At 45.6% G+C, this 23263-nt stretch overlaps 24 non-coding genes across 24 annotated transcripts; 15 read left to right on the top strand and 9 right to left on the bottom strand.

Annotated features, from left to right (window-relative positions):
• The first annotated feature begins 39 nt into the window (after positions 1-39).
• On the top strand, positions 40-122 carry TRNAM-CAU (transfer RNA methionine (anticodon CAU)). Its single transcript has one exon. It is a non-coding gene; the product is annotated as a tRNA-Met (tRNA).
• A 1179-nt stretch (positions 123-1301) lies between these two features.
• Positions 1302-1374, bottom strand: TRNAF-GAA (transfer RNA phenylalanine (anticodon GAA)). The gene has a single exon. It is a non-coding gene; the product is annotated as a tRNA-Phe (tRNA).
• Positions 1375-1549: 175 nt separating this feature from the next.
• Positions 1550-1632, top strand: TRNAL-CAG (transfer RNA leucine (anticodon CAG)). The gene has a single exon. It is a non-coding gene; the product is annotated as a tRNA-Leu (tRNA).
• Positions 1633-3053: 1421 nt separating this feature from the next.
• Positions 3054-3136, top strand: TRNAL-CAG (transfer RNA leucine (anticodon CAG)). Its single transcript has one exon. It is a non-coding gene; the product is annotated as a tRNA-Leu (tRNA).
• Positions 3137-4556: 1420 nt separating this feature from the next.
• Positions 4557-4639, top strand: TRNAL-CAG (transfer RNA leucine (anticodon CAG)). The gene has a single exon. It is a non-coding gene; the product is annotated as a tRNA-Leu (tRNA).
• Positions 4640-5823: 1184 nt separating this feature from the next.
• Positions 5824-5896, bottom strand: TRNAF-GAA (transfer RNA phenylalanine (anticodon GAA)). Its single transcript has one exon. It is a non-coding gene; the product is annotated as a tRNA-Phe (tRNA).
• Positions 5897-6071: 175 nt separating this feature from the next.
• Positions 6072-6154, top strand: TRNAL-CAG (transfer RNA leucine (anticodon CAG)). The gene has a single exon. It is a non-coding gene; the product is annotated as a tRNA-Leu (tRNA).
• A 1182-nt stretch (positions 6155-7336) lies between these two features.
• On the bottom strand, positions 7337-7409 carry TRNAF-GAA (transfer RNA phenylalanine (anticodon GAA)). The gene has a single exon. It is a non-coding gene; the product is annotated as a tRNA-Phe (tRNA).
• A 175-nt stretch (positions 7410-7584) lies between these two features.
• On the top strand, positions 7585-7667 carry TRNAM-CAU (transfer RNA methionine (anticodon CAU)). Its single transcript has one exon. It is a non-coding gene; the product is annotated as a tRNA-Met (tRNA).
• A 1179-nt stretch (positions 7668-8846) lies between these two features.
• TRNAF-GAA (transfer RNA phenylalanine (anticodon GAA)) lies at positions 8847-8919 on the bottom strand. The gene has a single exon. It is a non-coding gene; the product is annotated as a tRNA-Phe (tRNA).
• A 175-nt stretch (positions 8920-9094) lies between these two features.
• TRNAL-CAG (transfer RNA leucine (anticodon CAG)) lies at positions 9095-9177 on the top strand. Its single transcript has one exon. It is a non-coding gene; the product is annotated as a tRNA-Leu (tRNA).
• A 1182-nt stretch (positions 9178-10359) lies between these two features.
• Positions 10360-10432, bottom strand: TRNAF-GAA (transfer RNA phenylalanine (anticodon GAA)). The gene has a single exon. It is a non-coding gene; the product is annotated as a tRNA-Phe (tRNA).
• A 175-nt stretch (positions 10433-10607) lies between these two features.
• Positions 10608-10690, top strand: TRNAM-CAU (transfer RNA methionine (anticodon CAU)). Its single transcript has one exon. It is a non-coding gene; the product is annotated as a tRNA-Met (tRNA).
• Positions 10691-11869: 1179 nt separating this feature from the next.
• Positions 11870-11942, bottom strand: TRNAF-GAA (transfer RNA phenylalanine (anticodon GAA)). Its single transcript has one exon. It is a non-coding gene; the product is annotated as a tRNA-Phe (tRNA).
• A 175-nt stretch (positions 11943-12117) lies between these two features.
• On the top strand, positions 12118-12200 carry TRNAL-CAG (transfer RNA leucine (anticodon CAG)). The gene has a single exon. It is a non-coding gene; the product is annotated as a tRNA-Leu (tRNA).
• A 1183-nt stretch (positions 12201-13383) lies between these two features.
• Positions 13384-13456, bottom strand: TRNAF-GAA (transfer RNA phenylalanine (anticodon GAA)). Its single transcript has one exon. It is a non-coding gene; the product is annotated as a tRNA-Phe (tRNA).
• A 175-nt stretch (positions 13457-13631) lies between these two features.
• On the top strand, positions 13632-13714 carry TRNAL-CAG (transfer RNA leucine (anticodon CAG)). The gene has a single exon. It is a non-coding gene; the product is annotated as a tRNA-Leu (tRNA).
• A 1199-nt stretch (positions 13715-14913) lies between these two features.
• Positions 14914-14996, top strand: TRNAL-CAG (transfer RNA leucine (anticodon CAG)). Its single transcript has one exon. It is a non-coding gene; the product is annotated as a tRNA-Leu (tRNA).
• Positions 14997-16175: 1179 nt separating this feature from the next.
• On the bottom strand, positions 16176-16248 carry TRNAF-GAA (transfer RNA phenylalanine (anticodon GAA)). The gene has a single exon. It is a non-coding gene; the product is annotated as a tRNA-Phe (tRNA).
• A 176-nt stretch (positions 16249-16424) lies between these two features.
• On the top strand, positions 16425-16507 carry TRNAL-CAG (transfer RNA leucine (anticodon CAG)). Its single transcript has one exon. It is a non-coding gene; the product is annotated as a tRNA-Leu (tRNA).
• Positions 16508-17937: 1430 nt separating this feature from the next.
• On the top strand, positions 17938-18020 carry TRNAL-CAG (transfer RNA leucine (anticodon CAG)). Its single transcript has one exon. It is a non-coding gene; the product is annotated as a tRNA-Leu (tRNA).
• A 1191-nt stretch (positions 18021-19211) lies between these two features.
• On the bottom strand, positions 19212-19284 carry TRNAF-GAA (transfer RNA phenylalanine (anticodon GAA)). The gene has a single exon. It is a non-coding gene; the product is annotated as a tRNA-Phe (tRNA).
• Positions 19285-19459: 175 nt separating this feature from the next.
• Positions 19460-19542, top strand: TRNAL-CAG (transfer RNA leucine (anticodon CAG)). The gene has a single exon. It is a non-coding gene; the product is annotated as a tRNA-Leu (tRNA).
• A 1447-nt stretch (positions 19543-20989) lies between these two features.
• TRNAL-CAG (transfer RNA leucine (anticodon CAG)) lies at positions 20990-21072 on the top strand. Its single transcript has one exon. It is a non-coding gene; the product is annotated as a tRNA-Leu (tRNA).
• The last annotated feature ends 2191 nt before the right edge of the window (positions 21073-23263 follow it).

The raw sequence follows: 23263 nt of genomic DNA, 5'->3' as shown, positions 1-23263 counted from the left end.
ATGCGCGCGACATTCAGGGACTGAGGAAACTAATCCCATGTCAGGATGGCCGAGCGGTCTAAGGTGCTGCGTTCATTTCGCAGTCTCCTCTGGAGGCGTGGGTTCGAATCTCACTTCTGACAGTGGTTTGATTTTTTTCCTGCTGGCGATAGCACCAGTGCAGAGAAATTCCTGCTGGCTCCCAATGGCAATTTCACTTTTACTTCTGACTATATAGCCTGACTCAGCTTGCTTGGCTGTAGAGCCAGTAATAAGGGTCCTAGCTTTCAGTGACCTGATTCTGTGTAACTTCCGCGTGACCCTCCTGAAAAGTATGTGACTCCACAAGGGATTTTCTTGTGAAGACAAGAGTTCTGAATAATGCGCACTTGAATGGAGACCAAAGACTAATCCAATCACAATCTGGAGGATCCGCTATGATGTCTGTCACAAACACCCCTTCTACATTCTGTCTGTGTGGACCGTTAAGGTAAAATAACGGCCTTTATTGTAAGAGACAAAGGTTTACAGCTGAAGCATGGAATAACATTTCTACAGCATTGGAACCTGGGGGAGACCTGCGAGAAATGACATTCAGTGGGGCCTGGAGCTCATTGGACATTGCCATCTGCTTTTGACCAGCCAAGAGTCGAGCTCTGACTCTATACCCACTTAAAATCATCAATATAATGTAGCTGAGCAGGGTCTATCTGCTAAAAAAAGACAGCCACAGCTGTTGTGCACCTAGGACATGTCTTCTGGTGATGCAGCTGCGTGCTTTTGGAGGTGAACGCTATTCGTCGAGCAGCAAAGAAAATGGCAGTTGGTTCTTCGGGAGGGAACACGGAGAAGAGGTAAGGCTTCTTGGAGAAGTGTGGTAATATATGTCTCTGCCATTCAGCATTCTGCTGAATATTTCCGGATCCTTGCATTATTTAGTCTTTCTCACATTAATGACTGATGTGAAAGAGGGACTTCCCCCCCATTTCCAGGATTACCTGCGCATTATGCTAGAAGGAAAGCTCGGTTCAGTTAGGATATAGAAAGAACCCAAAAACATTCATGTCAATTGTTCAATGTTTAAAACGAGGGTGTGACAAAACGTAGAATTGAATCGGGGACCTTTAGTCTACGCTCTCCCAACTGAGCTATTTCGGCATCCGCGCAGCACATTGTCTTCTCCTGAAAGAACTGTTTTCAACCTTTTTTTTTTTTTTTCTATAGTTCCAGCAGTACGCTACGCTCGATCAAAACCCCAACGAATTGGAAAGAAACGTAGCAAGCCTTTTCTTTTGTTAGTGGATTTGTATTCAAAATTCATTTGCCGAAACCTGGGATCGAACCAGGGACCTTTAGATATTCAGTCTAACGCTCTCCCACCTGAGCTATTTCGGCCTCTGTCCTGGGGTTTGCTGTCTCCCCGTTCACTAGTTGGGACATCTTTAGGCAAGGTGAAAATTCCCATGAGTACAGAATGTACATAGGAGGGATGATTTTCTAATGAGTAGTTAATTGATTCCAAATAGCGTGCATGCGCGCGACATTCGGGGACTGAGGAAACTAATCCCATGTCAGGATGGCCGAGCGGTCTAAGGCGCTGCGTTCAGGTCGCAGTCTCCTATGGACGCGTGGGTTCGAATCCCACTTCTGACAGTGGTTTGATATTTTTCCTGCTGGCGATAGCACCAGTGCAGAGAAATTCCTGCTGGCTCCCAATGGCAATTTCACTTTTACTTCTGACTATATAGCCTGACTCAGCTTGCTTGGCTGTAGAGCCAGTAATAAGGGTCCTAGCTTTCAGTGACCTGATTCTGTGTAACTTCCGCGTGACCCTCCTGAAAAGTACGTGACTCCGCAAGGGATTTTCTTGTGAAGACAAGAGTTCTGAATAATGCGCACTTGAATGGAGACCAAAGACTAATCCAATGACAATCTGGAGGATCCGCTATGATGTCTGTCACAAACACCCCTTCTACATTCTGTCTGTGTGGACCGTTAAGGTAAAATAACGGCCTTTATTTAAGAGACAAAGGTTTACAGCTGAAGCATGGAATAACATTTCTACAGCATTGGAACCTGGGGGAGACCTGGGAGAAATGACATTCAGTGGGGCCTGGAGCTCATTGGACATTGCCATCTGGTTTAGACCAGCCAAGAGTCGAGCTCTGACTCTATACCCACTTAAAATCATCAATATAATGTAGCTGAGCAGGGTCTATCTGCTAAAAAAAGACAGCCACCGCTGTTGTGCACCTAGGACATGTCTTCTGGTGATGCAGCTGCGTGCTTTTGGAGGTGAACGCTATTCGGCGAGCAGCAAAGAAAATGGCAGCTGGTTCTTCGGGAGGGAACACGGAGAAGAGGTAAGGCTTCTTGGAGAAGTGTGGTAATATATGTCTCTGCCATTCAGCATTCTGCTGAATATTTCCGGATCCTTGCATTATTTAGTCTTTCTCACATTAATGACTGATGTGAAAGAGGGACTCCCCCCCCCCATTTCCAGGATTACCTGCGCATTATGCAAGAAGGAAAGCTCGGTTCAGTTAGGATATAGAAAGAACCCAAAAACATTCATGTCAATTGTTCAATGTTTAAAATGAGGGTGTGACAAAACCCAGAATTGAATCGGGGACCTTTAGATCTTTAGTCTACGCTCTCCCAACTGAGCTATTTCGGCATCCGCGCAGCACATTGTCTTCTCCTGAAAGAACTGTTTTCAACCTTTTTTTTTCTATAGTTCCAGCAGCGCGCTACGCTTGATCGAAACCCCAACGAATTGGAAAGAAACATAGCAAGCCTTTTCTTTTGTTAGTGGATTTGTATTCAAAATTCATTTGTCGAAACCCGGGATCGAACCAGGGACCTTTAGTCTAACGCTCTCCCAACTGAGCTATTTCGGCCTCTGTCCTGGGGTTTGCTGTCTCCCCGTTCACTAGTTGGGACATCTTTAGGCAAGGTGAAAATTCCCATGAGTACAGAATGTACATAGGAGGGATGATTTTCTAATGAGTAGTTAATTGATTCCAAATAGCGTGCATGCGTGCGACATTCAGGGACTGAGGAACTAATCCCATGTCAGGATGGCCGAGCGGTCTAAGGCGCTGCGTTCAGGTCGCAGTCTCCTCTGGAGGCGTGGGTTCGAATCCCACTTCTGACAGAGGTTTGATTTTTTTCCTGCTGGCAATAGCACCAGTGCAGAGAAATTCCTGCTGGCTCCCAATGGCAATTTCACTTTTACTTCTGACTATATAGCCTGACTCAGCTTGCTTGGCTGTAGAGCCAGTAATAAGGGTCCTAGCTTACAGTGACCTGATTCTGTGTAACTTCCGCGTGACCCTCCTGAAAAGTACGTGACTCCGCAAGGGATTTTCTTGTGAAGACAAGAGTTCTGAATAATGCGCACTTGAATGGAGACCAAAGACTAATCCAATCACAATCTGGAGGATCCGCTATGATGTCTGTCACAAACACCCCTTCTACATTCTGTCTGTGTGGACCGTTAAGGTAAAAGAACGGCCTTTATTGTAAGAGACAAAGGTTTACAGCTGAAGCATGGAATAACATTTCTACAGCATTGGAACCTGGGAGAAATGACATTCAGTGGGGCCTGGAGCTCATTGGACATTGCCATCTGGTTTTGACCAGCCAAGAGTCGAGCTCTGACACTATACCCACTTAAAATCATCAATATAATGTAGCTGAGCAGGGTCTATCTGCTAAAAAAAGACAGCCACCGCTGTTGTGCACCTAGGACATGTCTTCTGGTGATGCAGCTGCGTGCTTTTGGAGGTGAACGCTATTGGGCGAGCAGCAAAGAAAATGGCAGCTGGTTCTTCGGGAGGGAACACGGAGAAGAGGTAAGGCTTCTTGGAGAAGTGTGGTAATATATGTCTCTGCCATTCAGCATTCTGCTGAATATTTCCGGATCCTTGCATTATTTAGTCTTTCTCACATTATTGACAAAAGTGAAATAGGGACTCCCCCCCCCCCCATTTCCAGGATTACCTGCGCATTATGCAAGAAGGAAAGCTCGGTTCAGTTAGGATATAGAAAGAACCCAAAAACATTCATGTCAATTGTTCAATGTTTAAAACGAGGGTGTGACAAAACCCAGAATTGAATCGGGGACCTTTAGTCTACGCTCTCCCAACTGAGCTATTTCGGCATCCGCGCAGCACATTGTCTTCTCCTGAAAGAACTGTTTTCAACCTTTTTTTTTTTTTTTCTATAGTTCCAGCAGTGCGCTACGCTCGATCAAAACCCCAACGAATTGGAAAGAAACGTAGCAAGCCTTTTCTTTTGTTAGTGGATTTGTATTCAAAATTCATTTGCCGAAACCCGGGATCGAACCAGGGACCTTTAAATCTTCAGTCTAACGCTCTCCCAACTGAGGTATTTCGGCCTCTGTCCTGGGGTTTGCTGTCTCCCCGTTCACTAGTTGGGACATCTTTAGGCAAGGTGAACATTCCCATGAGTCCAGAATGTACATAGGAGGGATGATTTTCTAATGAGTAGTTAATTGATTCCAAATAGCGTGCATGCGCGCGACATTCAGGGACTGAGGAAACTAATCCCATGTCAGGATAGCTGAGCGGTCTAAGGCGCTGCGTTCAGGTCGCAGTCTCCTCTGGAGGCGTGGGTTCAAATCCCACTTCTGACAGTGGTTTGATTTTTTTCCTGATGGCGATAGCACCAGTGCAGAGAAATTCCTGCTGGCTCCCAATGGCAATTTCACTTTTACTTCTGACTATATAGCCTGACTCAGCTTGCTTGGCTGTAGAGCCAGTAATAAGGGTCCTAGTTTTCAGTGACCTGATTCTGTGTAACTTCCGCGTGACCCTCCTGAAAAGTACGTGACTACGCAAGGGATTTTCTTGTGAAGACAAGAGTTCTGAATAATGCGCACTTGAATGGAGACCAAAGACTAATCCAATCACAATCTGGAGGATCCGCTATGATGTCTGTCACAAACACCCCTTCTACATTCTGTCTGTGTGGACCGTTAAGGTAAAAGAACGGCCTTTATTGTAAGAGACAAAGGTTTACAGCTGAAGCATGGAATAACATTTCTACAGCATTGGAACCTGGGGGAGATCTGGGAGAAATGACATTCAGTGGGGCCTGGAGCTCATTGGACATTGCCATCTGGTTTTGACCAGCCAAGAGTCGAGCTCTGACTCTATACCAACTTAAAATCATCAATATAATGTAGTTGAGCAGGATCTATCTGCTAAAAAAAGACAGCCACCGCTGTTGTGCACCTAGGACATGTCTTCTGGTGATGCAGCTGCGTGCTTTTGGAGGTGAACGCTATTCAGCGAGCAGCAAAGAAAATGGCAGCTGGTTCTTCGGGAGGGAACACGGAGAAGAGGTAAGGCTTCTTGGAGAAGTGTGGTAATATATGTCTCTGCCATTCAGCATTCTGCTGAATATTTCCGGATCCTTGCATTACTTAGTCTTTCTCACATTAATGACTGATGTGAAAGAGGGACTTCTCCCCCCCCCCCCCCATTTCCAGGATTACCTGCGCATTATGCAAGAAGGAAAGCTCGGTTCAGTTAGGATATAGAAAGAACCCAAAAACATTCATGTCAATTGTTCAATGTTTAAAACGAGGGTGTGACAAAACCCAGAATTGAATCGGGGACCTTTAGTCTACGCTCTCCCAACTGAGCTATTTCGGCATCCGCGCAGCACATTGTCTTCTCCTGAAAGAACTGTTTTCAACCTTTTTTTTTTTCTATAGTTCCAGCAGTGCGCTACGCTCGATCGAAACCCCAACGAATTGGAAAGAAACGTAGCAAGCCTTTTCTTTTGTTAGTGGATTTGTATTCAAAATTCATTTGCCGAAACCCGGGATCGAACCAGGGACCTTCAGATCTTCAGTCTAACGCTCTCCCAACTGAGCTATTTCGGCCTCTGTCCTGAGGTATGCTGTCTCCCCGTTCACTAGTTGGGACATCTTTAGGCAAGGTGAAAATTCCCATGAGTACAGAATGTACATAGGAGGGATGATTTTCTAATGAGTAGTTAATTGATTCCAAATAGCGTGCATGCGCGCGACATTCAGGGACTGAGGAAACTAATCCCATGTCAGGATGGCCGAGCGGTCTAAGGCGCTGCGTTCAGGTCGCAGTCTCCTCTGGAGGCGTGGGTTCGAATCCCACTTCTGACAGTGGTTTGATTTTTTTCCTGCTGGCGATAGCACCAGTGCAGAGAAATTCCTGCTGGCTCCCAATGGCAATTTCACTTTTACTTCTGACTATATAGCCTGACTCAGCTTGCTTGGCTGTAGAGCCAGTAATAAGGGTCCTAGCTTACAGTGACCTGATTCTGTGTAACTTCCGCGTGACCCTCCTGAAAAGTACGTGACTCCGCAAGGGATTTTCTTGTGAAGACAAGAGTTCTGAATAATGCGCACTTGAATGGAGACCAAAGACTAATCCAATGACAATCTGGAGGATCCGCTATGATGTCTGTCACAAACACCCCTTCTACATTCTGTCTGTGTGGACCGTTAAGGTAAAATAACGGCCTTTATTTAAGAGACAAAGGTTTACAGCTGAAGCATGGAATAACATTTCTACAGCATTGGAACCTGGGGGAGACCTGGGAGAAATGACATTCAGTGGGGCCTGGAGCTCATTGGACATTGCCATCTGGTTTAGACCAGCCAAGAGTCGAGCTCTGACTCTATACCCACTTAAAATCATCAATATAATGTAGCTGAGCAGGGTCTATCTGCTAAAAAAAGACAGCCACCGCTGTTGTGCACCTAGGACATGTCTTCTGGTGATGCAGCTGCGTGCTTTTGGAGGTGAACGCTATTCGGCGAGCAGCAAAGAAAATGGCAGCTGGTTCTTCGGGAGGGAACACGGAGAAGAGGTAAGGCTTCTTGGAGAAGTGTGGTAATATATGTCTCTGCCATTCAGCATTCTGCTGAATATTTCCGGATCCTTGCATTATTTAGTCTTTCTCACATTAATGACTGATGTGAAAGAGGGACTCCCCCCCCCCATTTCCAGGATTACCTGCGCATTATGCAAGAAGGAAAGCTCGGTTCAGTTAGGATATAGAAAGAACCCAAAAACATTCATGTCAATTGTTCAATGTTTAAAATGAGGGTGTGACAAAACCCAGAATTGAATCGGGGACCTTTAGATCTTTAGTCTACGCTCTCCCAACTGAGCTATTTCGGCATCCGCGCAGCACATTGTCTTCTCCTGAAAGAACTGTTTTCAACCTTTTTTTTTCTATAGTTCCAGCAGCGCGCTACGCTTGATCGAAACCCCAACGAATTGGAAAGAAACATAGCAAGCCTTTTCTTTTGTTAGTGGATTTGTATTCAAAATTCATTTGCCGAAACCCGGGATCGAACCAGGAACCTTTAGATCTTCAGTCTAACGCTCTCCCAACTGAGCTATTTCGGCCTCTGTCCTGGGGTGTGCTGTCTCCCCGTTCACTAGTTGGGACATCTTTAGGCAAGGTGAAAATTCCCATGAGTACAGAATGTACATAGGAGGGATGATTTTCTAATGAGTAGTTAATTGATTCCAAATAGCGTGCATGCGCGCGACATTCAGGGACTGAGGAAACTAATCCCATGTCAGGATGGCCGAGCGGTCTAAGGTGCTGCGTTCATTTCGCAGTCTCCTCTGGAGGCGTGGGTTCGAATCTCACTTCTGACAGTGGTTTGATTTTTTTCCTGCTGGCGATAGCACCAGTGCAGAGAAATTCCTGCTGGCTCCCAATGGCAATTTCACTTTTACTTCTGACTATATAGCCTGACTCAGCTTGCTTGGCTGTAGAGCCAGTAATAAGGGTCCTAGCTTTCAGTGACCTGATTCTGTGTAACTTCCGCGTGACCCTCCTGAAAAGTATGTGACTCCACAAGGGATTTTCTTGTGAAGACAAGAGTTCTGAATAATGCGCACTTGAATGGAGACCAAAGACTAATCCAATCACAATCTGGAGGATCCGCTATGATGTCTGTCACAAACACCCCTTCTACATTCTGTCTGTGTGGACCGTTAAGGTAAAATAACGGCCTTTATTGTAAGAGACAAAGGTTTACAGCTGAAGCATGGAATAACATTTCTACAGCATTGGAACCTGGGGGAGACCTGCGAGAAATGACATTCAGTGGGGCCTGGAGCTCATTGGACATTGCCATCTGCTTTTGACCAGCCAAGAGTCGAGCTCTGACTCTATACCCACTTAAAATCATCAATATAATGTAGCTGAGCAGGGTCTATCTGCTAAAAAAAGACAGCCACAGCTGTTGTGCACCTAGGACATGTCTTCTGGTGATGCAGCTGCGTGCTTTTGGAGGTGAACGCTATTCGTCGAGCAGCAAAGAAAATGGCAGTTGGTTCTTCGGGAGGGAACACGGAGAAGAGGTAAGGCTTCTTGGAGAAGTGTGGTAATATATGTCTCTGCCATTCAGCATTCTGCTGAATATTTCCGGATCCTTGCATTATTTAGTCTTTCTCACATTAATGACTGATGTGAAAGAGGGACTTCCCCCCCATTTCCAGGATTACCTGCGCATTATGCTAGAAGGAAAGCTCGGTTCAGTTAGGATATAGAAAGAACCCAAAAACATTCATGTCAATTGTTCAATGTTTAAAACGAGGGTGTGACAAAACGTAGAATTGAATCGGGGACCTTTAGTCTACGCTCTCCCAACTGAGCTATTTCGGCATCCGCGCAGCACATTGTCTTCTCCTGAAAGAACTGTTTTCAACCTTTTTTTTTTTTTTTCTATAGTTCCAGCAGTACGCTACGCTCGATCAAAACCCCAACGAATTGGAAAGAAACGTAGCAAGCCTTTTCTTTTGTTAGTGGATTTGTATTCAAAATTCATTTGCCGAAACCTGGGATCGAACCAGGGACCTTTAGATATTCAGTCTAACGCTCTCCCACCTGAGCTATTTCGGCCTCTGTCCTGGGGTTTGCTGTCTCCCCGTTCACTAGTTGGGACATCTTTAGGCAAGGTGAAAATTCCCATGAGTACAGAATGTACATAGGAGGGATGATTTTCTAATGAGTAGTTAATTGATTCCAAATAGCGTGCATGCGCGCGACATTCGGGGACTGAGGAAACTAATCCCATGTCAGGATGGCCGAGCGGTCTAAGGCGCTGCGTTCAGGTCGCAGTCTCCTATGGACGCGTGGGTTCGAATCCCACTTCTGACAGTGGTTTGATATTTTTCCTGCTGGCGATAGCACCAGTGCAGAGAAATTCCTGCTGGCTCCCAATGGCAATTTCACTTTTACTTCTGACTATATAGCCTGACTCAGCTTGCTTGGCTGTAGAGCCAGTAATAAGGGTCCTAGCTTTCAGTGACCTGATTCTGTGTAACTTCCGCGTGACCCTCCTGAAAAGTACGTGACTCCGCAAGGGATTTTCTTGTGAAGACAAGAGTTCTGAATAATGCGCACTTGAATGGAGACCAAAGACTAATCCAATGACAATCTGGAGGATCCGCTATGATGTCTGTCACAAACACCCCTTCTACATTCTGTCTGTGTGGACCGTTAAGGTAAAATAACGGCCTTTATTTAAGAGACAAAGGTTTACAGCTGAAGCATGGAATAACATTTCTACAGCATTGGAACCTGGGGGAGACCTGGGAGAAATGACATTCAGTGGGGCCTGGAGCTCATTGGACATTGCCATCTGGTTTAGACCAGCCAAGAGTCGAGCTCTGACTCTATACCCACTTAAAATCATCAATATAATGTAGCTGAGCAGGGTCTATCTGCTAAAAAAAGACAGCCACCGCTGTTGTGCACCTAGGACATGTCTTCTGGTGATGCAGCTGCGTGCTTTTGGAGGTGAACGCTATTCGGCGAGCAGCAAAGAAAATGGCAGCTGGTTCTTCGGGAGGGAACACGGAGAAGAGGTAAGGCTTCTTGGAGAAGTGTGGTAATATATGTCTCTGCCATTCAGCATTCTGCTGAATATTTCCGGATCCTTGCATTATTTAGTCTTTCTCACATTAATGACTGATGTGAAAGAGGGACTCCCCCCCCCCATTTCCAGGATTACCTGCGCATTATGCAAGAAGGAAAGCTCGGTTCAGTTAGGATATAGAAAGAACCCAAAAACATTCATGTCAATTGTTCAATGTTTAAAATGAGGGTGTGACAAAACCCAGAATTGAATCGGGGACCTTTAGATCTTTAGTCTACGCTCTCCCAACTGAGCTATTTCGGCATCCGCGCAGCACATTGTCTTCTCCTGAAAGAACTGTTTTCAACCTTTTTTTTTCTATAGTTCCAGCAGCGCGCTACGCTTGATCGAAACCCCAACGAATTGGAAAGAAACATAGCAAGCCTTTTCTTTTGTTAGTGGATTTGTATTCAAAATTCATTTGCCGAAACCCGGGATCGAACCAGGAACCTTTAGATCTTCAGTCTAACGCTCTCCCAACTGAGCTATTTCGGCCTCTGTCCTGGGGTGTGCTGTCTCCCCGTTCACTAGTTGGGACATCTTTAGGCAAGGTGAAAATTCCCATGAGTACAGAATGTACATAGGAGGGATGATTTTCTAATGAGTAGTTAATTGATTCCAAATAGCGTGCATGCGCGCGACATTCAGGGACTGAGGAAACTAATCCCATGTCAGGATGGCCGAGCGGTCTAAGGTGCTGCGTTCATTTCGCAGTCTCCTCTGGAGGCGTGGGTTCGAATCTCACTTCTGACAGTGGTTTGATTTTTTTCCTGCTGGCGATAGCACCAGTGCAGAGAAATTCCTGCTGGCTCCCAATGGCAATTTCACTTTTACTTCTGACTATATAGCCTGACTCAGCTTGCTTGGCTGTAGAGCCAGTAATAAGGGTCCTAGCTTTCAGTGACCTGATTCTGTGTAACTTCCGCGTGACCCTCCTGAAAAGTATGTGACTCCACAAGGGATTTTCTTGTGAAGACAAGAGTTCTGAATAATGCGCACTTGAATGGAGACCAAAGACTAATCCAATCACAATCTGGAGGATCCGCTATGATGTCTGTCACAAACACCCCTTCTACATTCTGTCTGTGTGGACCGTTAAGGTAAAATAACGGCCTTTATTGTAAGAGACAAAGGTTTACAGCTGAAGCATGGAATAACATTTCTACAGCATTGGAACCTGGGGGAGACCTGCGAGAAATGACATTCAGTGGGGCCTGGAGCTCATTGGACATTGCCATCTGCTTTTGACCAGCCAAGAGTCGAGCTCTGACTCTATACCCACTTAAAATCATCAATATAATGTAGCTGAGCAGGGTCTATCTGCTAAAAAAAGACAGCCACAGCTGTTGTGCACCTAGGACATGTCTTCTGGTGATGCAGCTGCGTGCTTTTGGAGGTGAACGCTATTCGTCGAGCAGCAAAGAAAATGGCAGTTGGTTCTTCGGGAGGGAACACGGAGAAGAGGTAAGGCTTCTTGGAGAAGTGTGGTAATATATGTCTCTGCCATTCAGCATTCTGCTGAATATTTCCGGATCCTTGCATTATTTAGTCTTTCTCACATTAATGACTGATGTGAAAGAGGGACTTCCCCCCCATTTCCAGGATTACCTGCGCATTATGCTAGAAGGAAAGCTCGGTTCAGTTAGGATATAGAAAGAACCCAAAAACATTCATGTCAATTGTTCAATGTTTAAAACGAGGGTGTGACAAAACGTAGAATTGAATCGGGGACCTTTAGTCTACGCTCTCCCAACTGAGCTATTTCGGCATCCGCGCAGCACATTGTCTTCTCCTGAAAGAACTGTTTTCAACCTTTTTTTTTTTTTTTCTATAGTTCCAGCAGTACGCTACGCTCGATCAAAACCCCAACGAATTGGAAAGAAACGTAGCAAGCCTTTTCTTTTGTTAGTGGATTTGTATTCAAAATTCATTTGCCGAAACCTGGGATCGAACCAGGGACCTTTAGATATTCAGTCTAACGCTCTCCCACCTGAGCTATTTCGGCCTCTGTCCTGGGGTTTGCTGTCTCCCCGTTCACTAGTTGGGACATCTTTAGGCAAGGTGAAAATTCCCATGAGTACAGAATGTACATAGGAGGGATGATTTTCTAATGAGTAGTTAATTGATTCCAAATAGCGTGCATGCGCGCGACATTCGGGGACTGAGGAAACTAATCCCATGTCAGGATGGCCGAGCGGTCTAAGGCGCTGCGTTCAGGTCGCAGTCTCCTATGGACGCGTGGGTTCGAATCCCACTTCTGACAGTGGTTTGATATTTTTCCTGCTGGCGATAGCACCAGTGCAGAGAAATTCCTGCTGGCTCCCAATGGCAATTTCACTTTTACTTCTGACTATATAGCCTGACTCAGCTTGCTTGGCTGTAGAGCCAGTAATAAGGGTCCTAGCTTTCAGTGACCTGATTCTGTGTAACTTCCGCGTGACCCTCCTGAAAAGTACGTGACTCCGCAAGGGATTTTCTTGTGAAGACAAGAGTTCTGAATAATGCGCACTTGAATGGAGACCAAAGACTAATCCAATCACAATCTGGAGGATCCGCTATGATGTCTGTCACAAACACCCCTTCTACATTCTGTCTGTATGGACCGTTAAGGTAAAATAACGGCCTTTATTTAAGAGACAAAGGTTTACAGCTGAAGCATGGAATAACATTTCTACAGCTTTGGAACCTGGGGGAGACCTGGGAGAAATGACATTCAGTGGGGCCTGGAGCTCATTGGACATTGCCATCTGCTTTTGACCAGCCAAGAGTCGAGCTCTGACTCTATACCCACTTAAAATCATCAATGTAATGTAGCTGAGCAGGGTCTATCTGCTAAAAAAAGACAGCCACCGCTGTTGTGCACCTAGGACATGTCTTCTGGTGATGCAGCTGCGTGCTTTTGGAGGTGAACGCTATTGGGCGAGCAGCAAAGAAAATGGCAGCTGGTTCTTCTGGAGGGAACACGGAGAAGAGGTAAGGCTTCTTGGAGAAGTGTGGTAATATATGTCTCTGCCATTCAGCATTCTGCTGAATATTTCCGGATCCTTGCATTATTTAGTCTTTCTCACATTAATGACTGATGTGAAAGAGGGACTTCCCCCCCCATTTCCAGGATTACCTGCGCATTATGCAAGAAGGAAAGCTCGGTTCAGTTAGGATATAGAAAGAACCCAAAAACATTCATGTCAATTGTTTAATGTTTAAAACAAGGGTGTGACAAAACCCAGAATTGAATCGGTGACTTTTAGATCTTTAGTCTACGCTCTCCCAACTGAGCTATTTCGGAATCCGCGCAGCACATTGTCTTCTCCTGAAAGAACTGTTTTCAACCATTTTTTTTTTCTATAGTTCCAGCAGTGCGCTACGCTCGATCGAAACCCCAACGAATTGGAAAGAAACGTAGCAAGCCTTTTCTTTTGTTAGTGGATTTGTATTCAAAATTCATTTGCCGAAACCCGGGATCGAACCAGGGACCTTTAGATCTTCAGTCTAACGCTCTCCCAACTGAGCTATTTCGGCCTCTGTCCTGGGGTTTGCTGTCTCCCCGTTCACTAGTTGGGACATCTTTAGGCAAGGTGAAAATTCCCATGAGTACAGAATGTACATAGGAGGGATGATTTTCTAATGAGTAGTTAATTGATTCCAAATAGCGTGCATGCGCGCGACATTCAGGGACTGAGGAAACTAATCCCATGTCAGGATGGCTGAGCGGTCTAAGGCGCTGCGATCAGGTCGCAGTCTCCTCTGGAGGCGTGGGTTCGAATCCCACTTCTGATAGTGGTTTGATTTTTTTCCTGCTGGCGATAGCACCAGTGCAGAGAAATTCCTGCTGGCTCCCAATGGCAATTTCACTTTTACTTCTGACTATATAGCCTGACTCAGCTTGCTTGGCTGTAGAGCCAGTAATAAGGGTCCTAGCTTACAGTGACCTGATTCTGTGTAACTTCCGCGTGACCCTCCTGAAAAGTACGTGACTCCGCAAGGGATTTTCTTGTGAAGACAAGAGTTCTGAATAATGCGCACTTGAATGGAGACCAAAGACTAATCCAATCACAATCTGGAGGATCCGCTATGATGTCTGTCACAAACACCCCTTCTACATTCTGTCTGTGTGGACCGTTAAGGTAAAAGAACGGCCTTTATTGTAAGAGACAAAGGTTTACAGCTGAAGCATGGAATAACATTTCTACAGCATTGGAACCTGGGGGAGACCTGGGAGAAATGACATTCAGTGGGGCCTGGAGCTCACTGGACATTGCCATCTGGTTTTGACCAGCCAAGAGTCGAGCTCTGACTCTATACCCACTTAAAATCATCAATATAATGTAGCTGAGCAGGGTCTATCTGCTAAAAAAAGACAGCCACCGCTGTTGTGCACCTAGGACATGTCTTCTGGTGATGCAGCTGCGTGCTTTTGGAGGTGAACGCTATTGGGCGAGCAGCAAAGAAAATGGCAGCTGGTTCTTCTGGAGGGAACACGGAGAAGAGGTAAGGCTTCTTGGAGAAGTGTGGTAATATATGTCTCTGCCATTCAGCATTCTGATGAATATGTCCGGATCCTTGCATTATTTAGTCTTTCTCACATTAATGACTGATGTGAAAGAGGGACTTCCCCCCCCATTTCCAGGATTACCTGCGCATTATGCAAGAAGGAAAGCTCGGTTCAGTTAGGATATAGAAAGAACCCAAAAACATTCATGTCAATTGTTCAATGTTTAAAACGAGGGTGTGAAAAAACCCAGTATTGAATCGGGGACCTTTAGATCTTTAGTCTACCCTCTCCCAACTGAGCTATTTCGGCCTTTGTTCTGGGGTTTGCTGTCTCCCCGTTCACTAGTTGGGACATCTTTAGGCAAGGTGAAAATTCCCATGAGTACAGAATGTACATAGGAGGGATGATTTTCTAATGAGTAGTTAATTGATTCCAAATAGCGTGCATGCGCGCGACATTCAGGGACTGAGGAAACTAATCCCATGTCAGGATGGCCGAGCGGTCTAAGGTGCTGCGTTCAGGTCGCAGTCTCCTCTGGAGGCGTGGGTTCGAATCCCACTTCTGATAGTGGTTTGATTATTTTCCTGCTGGCAATAGCACCAGTGCAGAGAAATTCCTGCTGGCTCCCAATGGCAATTTCACTTTTACTTCTGACTATATAGCCTGACTCAGCTTGCTTGGCTGTAGAGCCTGTAATAAGGGTCCTAGCTTACAGTGACCTGATTCTGTGTAACTTCCGCGTGACCCTCCTGAAAAGTACGTGACTCCGCAAGGGATTTTCTTGTGAAGACAAGAGTTCTGAATAATGCGCACTTGAATGGAGACCAAAGACTAATCCAATCACAATCTGGAGGATCCGCTATGATGTCTGTCACAAACACCCCTTCTACATTCTGTCTGTGTGGACCGTTAAGGTAAAATAACGGCCTTTATTTAAGAGACAAAGGTTTACAGCTGAAGCATGGAATAACATTTCTACAGCATTGGAACCTGGGGGAGACCTGGGAGAAATGACATTCAGTGGGGCCTGGAGCTCATTGGACATTGCCATCTGGTTTTGACCAGCCAAGAGTCGAGCTCTGACTCTATACCCACTTAAAATCATCAATATAATGTAGCTGAGCAGGGTCTATCTGCTAAAAAAAGACAGCCACCGCTGTTGTGCAGCTAGGGCATGTCTTCTGGTGATGCAGCTGCGTGCTTTTGGAGGTGAACGCTATTCGGCGAGGAGCAAAGAAAATGGCAGTTGGTTCTTTGGGAGGGAACACGGAGAAGAGGTAAGGCTTCTTGGAGAAGTGTGGTAATATATGTCTCTGCCATTCAGCATTCTGCTGAATATTTCCGGATCCTTGCATTATTTAGTCTTTCTCACATTAATGACTGATGTGAAAGAGGGACTCCCCCCCCCCCCCATTTCCAGGATTACCTGCGCATTATGCAAGAAGGAAAGCTCGGTTCAGTTAGGATATAGAAAGAACCCAAAAACATTCATGTCAATTGTTCAATGTTTAAAACGAGGGTGTGACAAAACCCAGAATTGAATCGGGGACCTTTAGTCTACGCTCTCCCAACTGAGCTATTTCGGCATCCGCGCAGCACATTGTCTTCTCCTGAAAGAACTGTTTTCAACTTTTTTTTTTTTCTATAGTTCCAACAGTGCGCTACGCTCGATCGAAACCCCAATGAATTGGAAAGAAACGTAGCAAGCCTTTTCTTTTGTTAGTAGATTTGTATTCAAAATTCATTTGCCGAAACCCGGGATCGAACCAGGGACCTTTAGATCTTCAGTCTAACGCTCTCCCAACTGAGCTATATCGGCCTCTGTCCTGGGGGTTTGCTGTCTCCCCGTTCACTAGTTGGGACATCTTTAGGCAAGGTGAAAATTCCCATGAGTCCAGAATGTACATAGGAGGGATGATTTTCTAATGAGTAGTTAATTGATTCCAAATAGCGTGCATGCGCGCGACATTCAGGGACTGAGGAAGCTAATCCCATGTCAGGATGGCCGAGCGGTCTAAGGCGCTGCGTTCAGGTCGCAGTCTCCTCTGGAGGTGTGGGATCGAATCCCACTTCTGACAGTGGTTTGATTTTTTTCCTGCTGGCGATAGCACCAGTGCAGAGAAATTCCTGCTGGCTCCCAATGGCAATTTCACTTTTACTTCTGACTATATAGCCTGACTCAGCTTGCTTGGCTGTAGAGCCAGTAATAAGGGTCCTAGCTTTCAGTGACCTGATTCTGTGTAACTTCCGCGTGACCCTCCTGAAAAGTATGTGACTCCGCAAGGGATTTTCTTGTGAAGACAAGAGTTCTGAATAATGCGCACTTGAATGGAGACCAAAGACTAATCCAATGACAATCTGGAGGATCCGCTATGATGTCTGTCACAAACACCCCTTCTACATTCTGTCTTTGTGGACCGTTAAGGAAAAATAACGGCCTTTATTGTAAGAGACAAAGGTTTACAGCTGAAGCATGGAATAACATTTCTACAGCATTGGAACCTGGGGGAGACCTGGGAGAAATGACATTCAGTGGGGCCTGGAGCTCATTGGACATTGCCATCTGCTTTTGACCAGCCAAGAGTCGAGCTCTGACTCTATACCCACTTAAAATCATCAATATAATGTAGCTGAGCAGGGTCTATCTGCTAAAAAAAGACAGCCACCGCTGTTGTGCACCTAGGACATGTCTTCTGGTGATGCAGCTGCGTGCTTTTAGAGGTGAACGCTATTCGGCGAGCAGCAAAGAAAATGGCAGCTGGTTCTTCGGGAGGGAACACGGAGAAGAGGTCAGGCTTCTTGGAGAAGTGTGGTAATATATGTCTCTGCCATTCAGCATTCTGCTGAATATTTCCGGATCCTTGCATTATTTAGTCTTTCTCACATTAATGACTGATGTGAAAGAGGGACTCCCCCCCCCATTTCCAGGATTACCTGCGCATTATGCTAGAAGGAAAGCTCGGTTCAGTTAGGATATAGAAAGAACCCAAAAACATTCATGTGAATTGTTCAATGTTTAAAACCAGGGTGTGACAAAACCCAGAATTGAATCGGGGACCTTTAGATCTTTAGTCTACGCTCTCCCAACTGAGCTATTTCGGCATCCGCGCAGCACATTGTCTTCTCCTGAAAGAACTGTTTTCAACCTTTTTTTTTTTTCTATAGTTCCAGCAGTGCGCTACGCTCAATCGAAACCCCAACGAATTGGAAAGAAACGTAGCAAGCCTTTTCTTTTGTTAGTGGATTTGTATTCAAAATTCATTTGCCGAAACCCGGGATCGAACCAGGGACCTCTAGATCTTCAGTGTAACGCTCTCCCAACTGAGCTATTTCGGCCTCTGTCCTGGGGTTTGCTGTCTTCCCGTTCACTAGTTGGGACAACTTTAGGCAAGGTGAAAATTCCCATGAGTCCAGAATGTACATAGGAGGGATGATTTCTAATGAGTAGTTAATTGATTCCAAATAGCGTGCATGCGCGACATTCAGGGACTGAGGAAACTAATCCCATGTCAGGATGGCCGAGCGGTCTAAGGCGCTGCGTTCAGGTCGCAGTCTCCTCTGGAGGTGTGGGTACGAATCCCACTTCTGACAGTGGTTTGATTTTTTTCCTGCTGGCGATAGCACCAGTGCAGAGAAATTCCTGCTGGCTCCCAATGGCAATTTCACTTTTACTTCTGACTATATAGCCTGACTCAGCTTGCTTGGCTGTAGAGCCTGTAATAAGGGTCCTAGCTTACAGTGACCTGATTCTGTGTAACTTCCGCGTGACCCTCCTGAAAAGTACGTGACTCCGCAAGGGATTTTCTTGTGAAGACAAGAGTTCTGAATAATGCGCACTTGAATGGAGACCAAAGACTAATCCAATGACAATCTGGAGGATCCGCTATGATGTCTGTCACAAACACCCCTTCGACATTCTGTCTGTGTGGACCGTTAAGGTAAAATAACGGCCTTTATTGTAAGATACAAAGGTTTACAGCTGAAGCATGGAATAACATTTCTACAGCATTGGAACCTGGGGGAGACCTGGGAGAAATGACATTCAGTGGGGCCTGGAGCTCATTGGACATTGCCATCTGCTTTTGACCAGCCAAGAGTCGAGCTCTGACTCTATACCCACTTAAAATCATCAATATAATGTAGCTGAGCAGGGTCTATCTGATAAAAAAAGACAGCCACCGCTGTTGTGCACCTAGGACATGTCTTCTGGTGATGCAGCTGCGTGCTTTTGGAGGTGAACGCTATTCGGCGAACAGCAAAGAAAATGGCAGCTGGTTCTTCAGGAGGGAACACGGAGAAGAGGTAAGGCTTCTTGGAGAAGTGTGGTAATATATGTCTCTGCCATTCAGCATTCTGCTGAATATTTCCGGATCCTTGCATTATTTAGTCTTTCTCACATTAATGACTGATGTGAAAGAGGGACTCCCCCCCCCCCCCCCATTTCCAGGATTACCTGCGCATTATGCAAGAAGGAAAGCTCGGTTCAGTTAGGATATAGAAAGAACCCAAAAACATTCATGTCAATTGTTCAAAGTTTAAAACGAGGGTGTGACAAAAACCAGATTTGAATCGGGGACCTTTAGATTTTTAGTCTACGCTCTCCCAACTGAGCTATTTCGGCATCCGCGCAGCACATTGTCTTCTCCTGAAAGAACTGTTTTCAACCTTTTTTATTTTTCTATAGTTCCAGCAGTGCGCTACGCTCGATCGAAACCCCAACGAATTGGAAAGAAACGTAACAAGCCTTTTCTTTTGTTAGTGGATTTGTATTCAAAATTCATTTGCCGAAACCCGGGATCGAACCAGGGACCTTTAGATCTTCAGTCTAACGCTCTCCCAACTGAGGTATTTCGGCCTCTGTCCTGGGGTTTGCTGTCTCCCCGTTCACTAGTTGGGACATCTTTAGGCAAGGTGAACATTCCCATGAGTCCAGAATGTACATAGGAGGGATGATTTTCTAATGAGTAGTTAATTGATTCCAAATAGCGTGCATGCGCGCGACATTCAGGGACTGAGGAAACTAATCCCATGTCAGGATGGCCGAGCGGTCTAAGGCGCTGTGTTCAGGTTGCAGTCTCCTCTGGAGGCGTGGGTTCGAATCCCACTTCTGACACTGGTTTGATTTTTTTCCTGCTGGCGATAGCACCAGTGCAGAGAAATTCCTGCTGGCTCCCAATGGCAATTTCACTTTTACTTCTGACTATATAGCCTGACTCAGCTTGCTTGGCTGTAGAGCCAGTAATAAGGGTCCTAGCTTTCAGTGACCTGATTCTGTGTAACTTCCGCGTGACCCTCCTGAAAAGTACGTGACTCCGCAAGGGATTTTCTTGTGAAGACAAGAGTTCTGAATAATGCACACTTGAATGGAGACCAAAGACTAATCCAATCACAATCTGGAGGATCCGCTATGATGTCTGTCACAAACACCCCTTCTACATTCTGTCTGTGTGTGGACCGTTAAGGTAAAATAACGGCCTTTATTGTAAGAGACAAAGGTTTACAGCTGAAGCATGGAATAACATTTCTACAGCATTGGAACCTGGGGTAGACCTGGGAGAAATGACATTCAGTGGGGCCTGGAGCTCATTGGACATTGCCATCTGGTTTTGACCAGCCAAGAGTCGAGCTCTGACTATATACCCACTTAAAATCATCAATATAATGTAGCTGAGCAGGGTCTATCTGCTAAAAAAAGACAGCCACCGCTGTTGTGCACCTAGGACATGTCTTCTGGTGATGCAGCTGCGTGCTTTTGGAGGTGAACGCTATTCGGCGAGCAGCAAAGAAAATGGCAGCTGGTTTTTCAGGAGGGAACACGGAGAAGAGGTAAGGCTTCTTGGAGAAGTGTGGTAATATATGTCTCTGCCATTCAGCATTCTGCTGAATATTTCCGGATCCTTGCATTATTTAGTCTTTCTCACATTAATGACTGATGTGAAAGAGGGACTCCCCCCCCCCCCCCCCCCCATTTCCAGGATTACCTGCGCATTATGCAAGAAGGAAAGCTCGGTTCAGTTAGGATATAGAAAGAACCCAAAAACATTCATGTCAATTGTTCAATGTTTAAAACGAGGGTGTGACAAAACCCAGAATTGAATCGGGGACCTTTAGATCTTTAGTCTACGCTCTCCCAACTGAGCTATTTCGGCATCCGCGCAGCACATTGTCTTCTCCTGAAAGAACTGTTTTCAACCTTTTTTTTTTTTTCTATAGTTCCAGCAGTGCGCTACGCTCGATCGAAACCCCAACGAATTGGAAAGAAACGTAGCAAGCCTTTTCTTTTGTTAGTGGATTTGTATTCAAAATTCATTTGCCGAAACCCGGGATCGATCCAGGGACCTTTGAGATCTTCAGTCTAACGCTTTCCCAACTGTGTTATTTCGGCCTCTGTCCTGGGGTATGCTGTCTCCCCGTTCACTAGTTGGGACATCTTTAGGCAAGGTGAACATTCCCATGAGTCCAGAATGTACATAGGAGGGATGATTTCCTAATGAGTAGTTAATTGATTCCAAATAGCGTGCATACGTGCGACATTCAGGGACTGAGGAAACTAATCCCATGTCAGGATGGCCGAGCGGTCTAAGGCGCTGCGTTCAGGTCGCAGTCTCCTCTGGAGGCGTGGGTTCGAATCCCACTTCTGACAGTAGTTTGATTTTTCTCCTGCTGGCGATAGCACCAGTGCAGAGAAATTCCTGCTGGCTCCCAATGGCAATTTCACTTTTACTTCTGACTATATAGCCTGACTCAGCTTGCTTGGCTGTAGAGCCAGTAATAAGGGTCCTAGCTTACAGTGACCTGATTCTTTGTAACTTCCGCGTGACCCTCCTGAAAAGTACGTGACTCCGCAAGGGATTTTCTTGTGAAGACAAGAGTTCTGAATAATGCGCACTTGAATAGAGACCAAAGACTAATCCAATCACAATATGGAGGATCCGCTATGATGTCTGTCACAAACACCCCTTCTACATTCTGTCTGTGTGTGGACCGTTAAGGTAAAATAACGGCCTTTATTGTAAGAGACAAAGGTTTACAGCTGAAGCATGGAATAACATTTCTACAACATTGGAACCTGGGGGAGACCTGGGAGAAATGACATTCAATGGGGCCTGGAGCTCATTGAACATTGCCATCTGGTTTTGACCAGCCAAGAGTCGAGCTCTGACTCTATACCCACTTAAAATCATCAATATAATGTAGCTGAGCAGGGTCTATCTGCTAAAAAAAGACAGCCACCGCTGTTGTGCACCTAGGACATGTCTTCTGGTGATGCAGCTGCGTGCTTTTGGAGGTGAATGCTATTCGGCGAGCAGCAAAGAAAATGGCAGCTGGTTCTTCGGGAGGGAACACGGAGAAGAGGTAAGGCTTCTTGGAGAAGTGTGGTAATATATGTCTCTGCCATTCAGCATTCTGCTGAATATTTCCGGATCCTTGCATTATTTAGTCTTTCTCACATTAATGACTGATGTGAAAGAGGGACTTCCCCCCTCCCCCCCATTTCCAGGATTACCTGCGCATTATGCAAGAAGGAAAGCTCGGTTCAGTTAGGATATAGAAAGAACCCAAAAACATTCATGTGAATTGTTCAATGTTTAAAACCAGGGTGTGACAAAACCCAGAATTGAATCGGGGACCTTTAGATCTTTAGTCTACGCTCTCCCAACTGAGCTATTTCGGCATCCGCGCAGCACATTGTCTTCTCCTGAAAGAACTGTTTTCAACCTTTTTTTTTTTTCTATAGTTCCAGCAGTGCGCTACGCTCGATCGAAACCCCAACGAATTGGAAAGAAACGTAGCAAGCCTTTTCTTTTGTTAGTGGATTTGTATTCAAAATTCATTTGCCGAAACCCGGGATCGAACCAGGGACCTCTAGATCTTCAGTGTAACGCTCTCCCAACTGACCTATTTCGGCCTCTGTCCTGGGGTTTGCTGTCTTCCCGTTCACTAGTTGGGACAACTATAGGCAAGGTGAAAATTCCCATGAGTCCAGAATGTACATAGGAGGGATGATTTTCTAATGAGTAGTTAATTGATTCCAAATAGCGTGCATGCGCGCGACATTCAGGGACTGAGGAAACTAATCCCATATCAGGATGGCCGAGCGGTCTAAGGCGCTGCGCTCAGGTCGCAGTCTCCTCTGGAGGCGTAAGTTCGGATCCCACTTCTGACAGTGGTTTGATTTTTTTCCTGCTGGCGATAGCACCAGTGCAGAGAAATTCCTGCTGGCTCCCAATGGCAATTTCACTTTTACTTCTGACTATATAGCCTGACTCAGCTTGCTTGGCTGTAGAGCCAGTAATAAGGGTCCTAGCTTTCAGTGACCTGATTCTGTGTAACTTCCGCTTGACCCTCCTGAAAAGTACGTGACTCCGCAAGGGATTTTCTTGTGAAGACAAGAGTTCTGAATAATGCCCACTTGAATGGAGACCAAAGACTAATCCAATCACAATCTGGAGGATCCGCTATGATGTCTGTCACAAAAACCCCTTCTACATTCTGTCTGTGTGGACCGTTAAGGTAAAAGAACGGCCTTTATTGTAAGAGACAAAGGTTTACAGCTGAAGCATGGAATAACATTTCTACAGCATTGGAACCTGGGGGAGACCTGGGAGAAATGACATTCAGTGGGGCCTGGAGCTCATTGGACATTGCCATCTGGTTTTGACCAGCCAAGAGTCGAGCTCTGACTCTATACCCACTTAAAATCATCAATATAATGTAGCTGAGCAGGATCTATCTGCTAAAAAAAGACAGCCACCGCTGTTGTGCACCTAGGACATGTCTTCTGGTGTTCAGCTGCGTGCTTTTGGAGGTGAATGCTATTCGGCGAGCAGCAA

Source organism: Leptodactylus fuscus, chromosome 1 (genome assembly GCF_031893055.1).
Source record: "Leptodactylus fuscus isolate aLepFus1 chromosome 1, aLepFus1.hap2, whole genome shotgun sequence".
NCBI lineage: Eukaryota > Metazoa > Chordata > Amphibia > Anura > Leptodactylidae > Leptodactylus > Leptodactylus fuscus.
The sequence above is the reverse complement of the archived record's forward strand: the minus strand, read 5'-3'. Positions and strand labels throughout refer to the sequence as shown.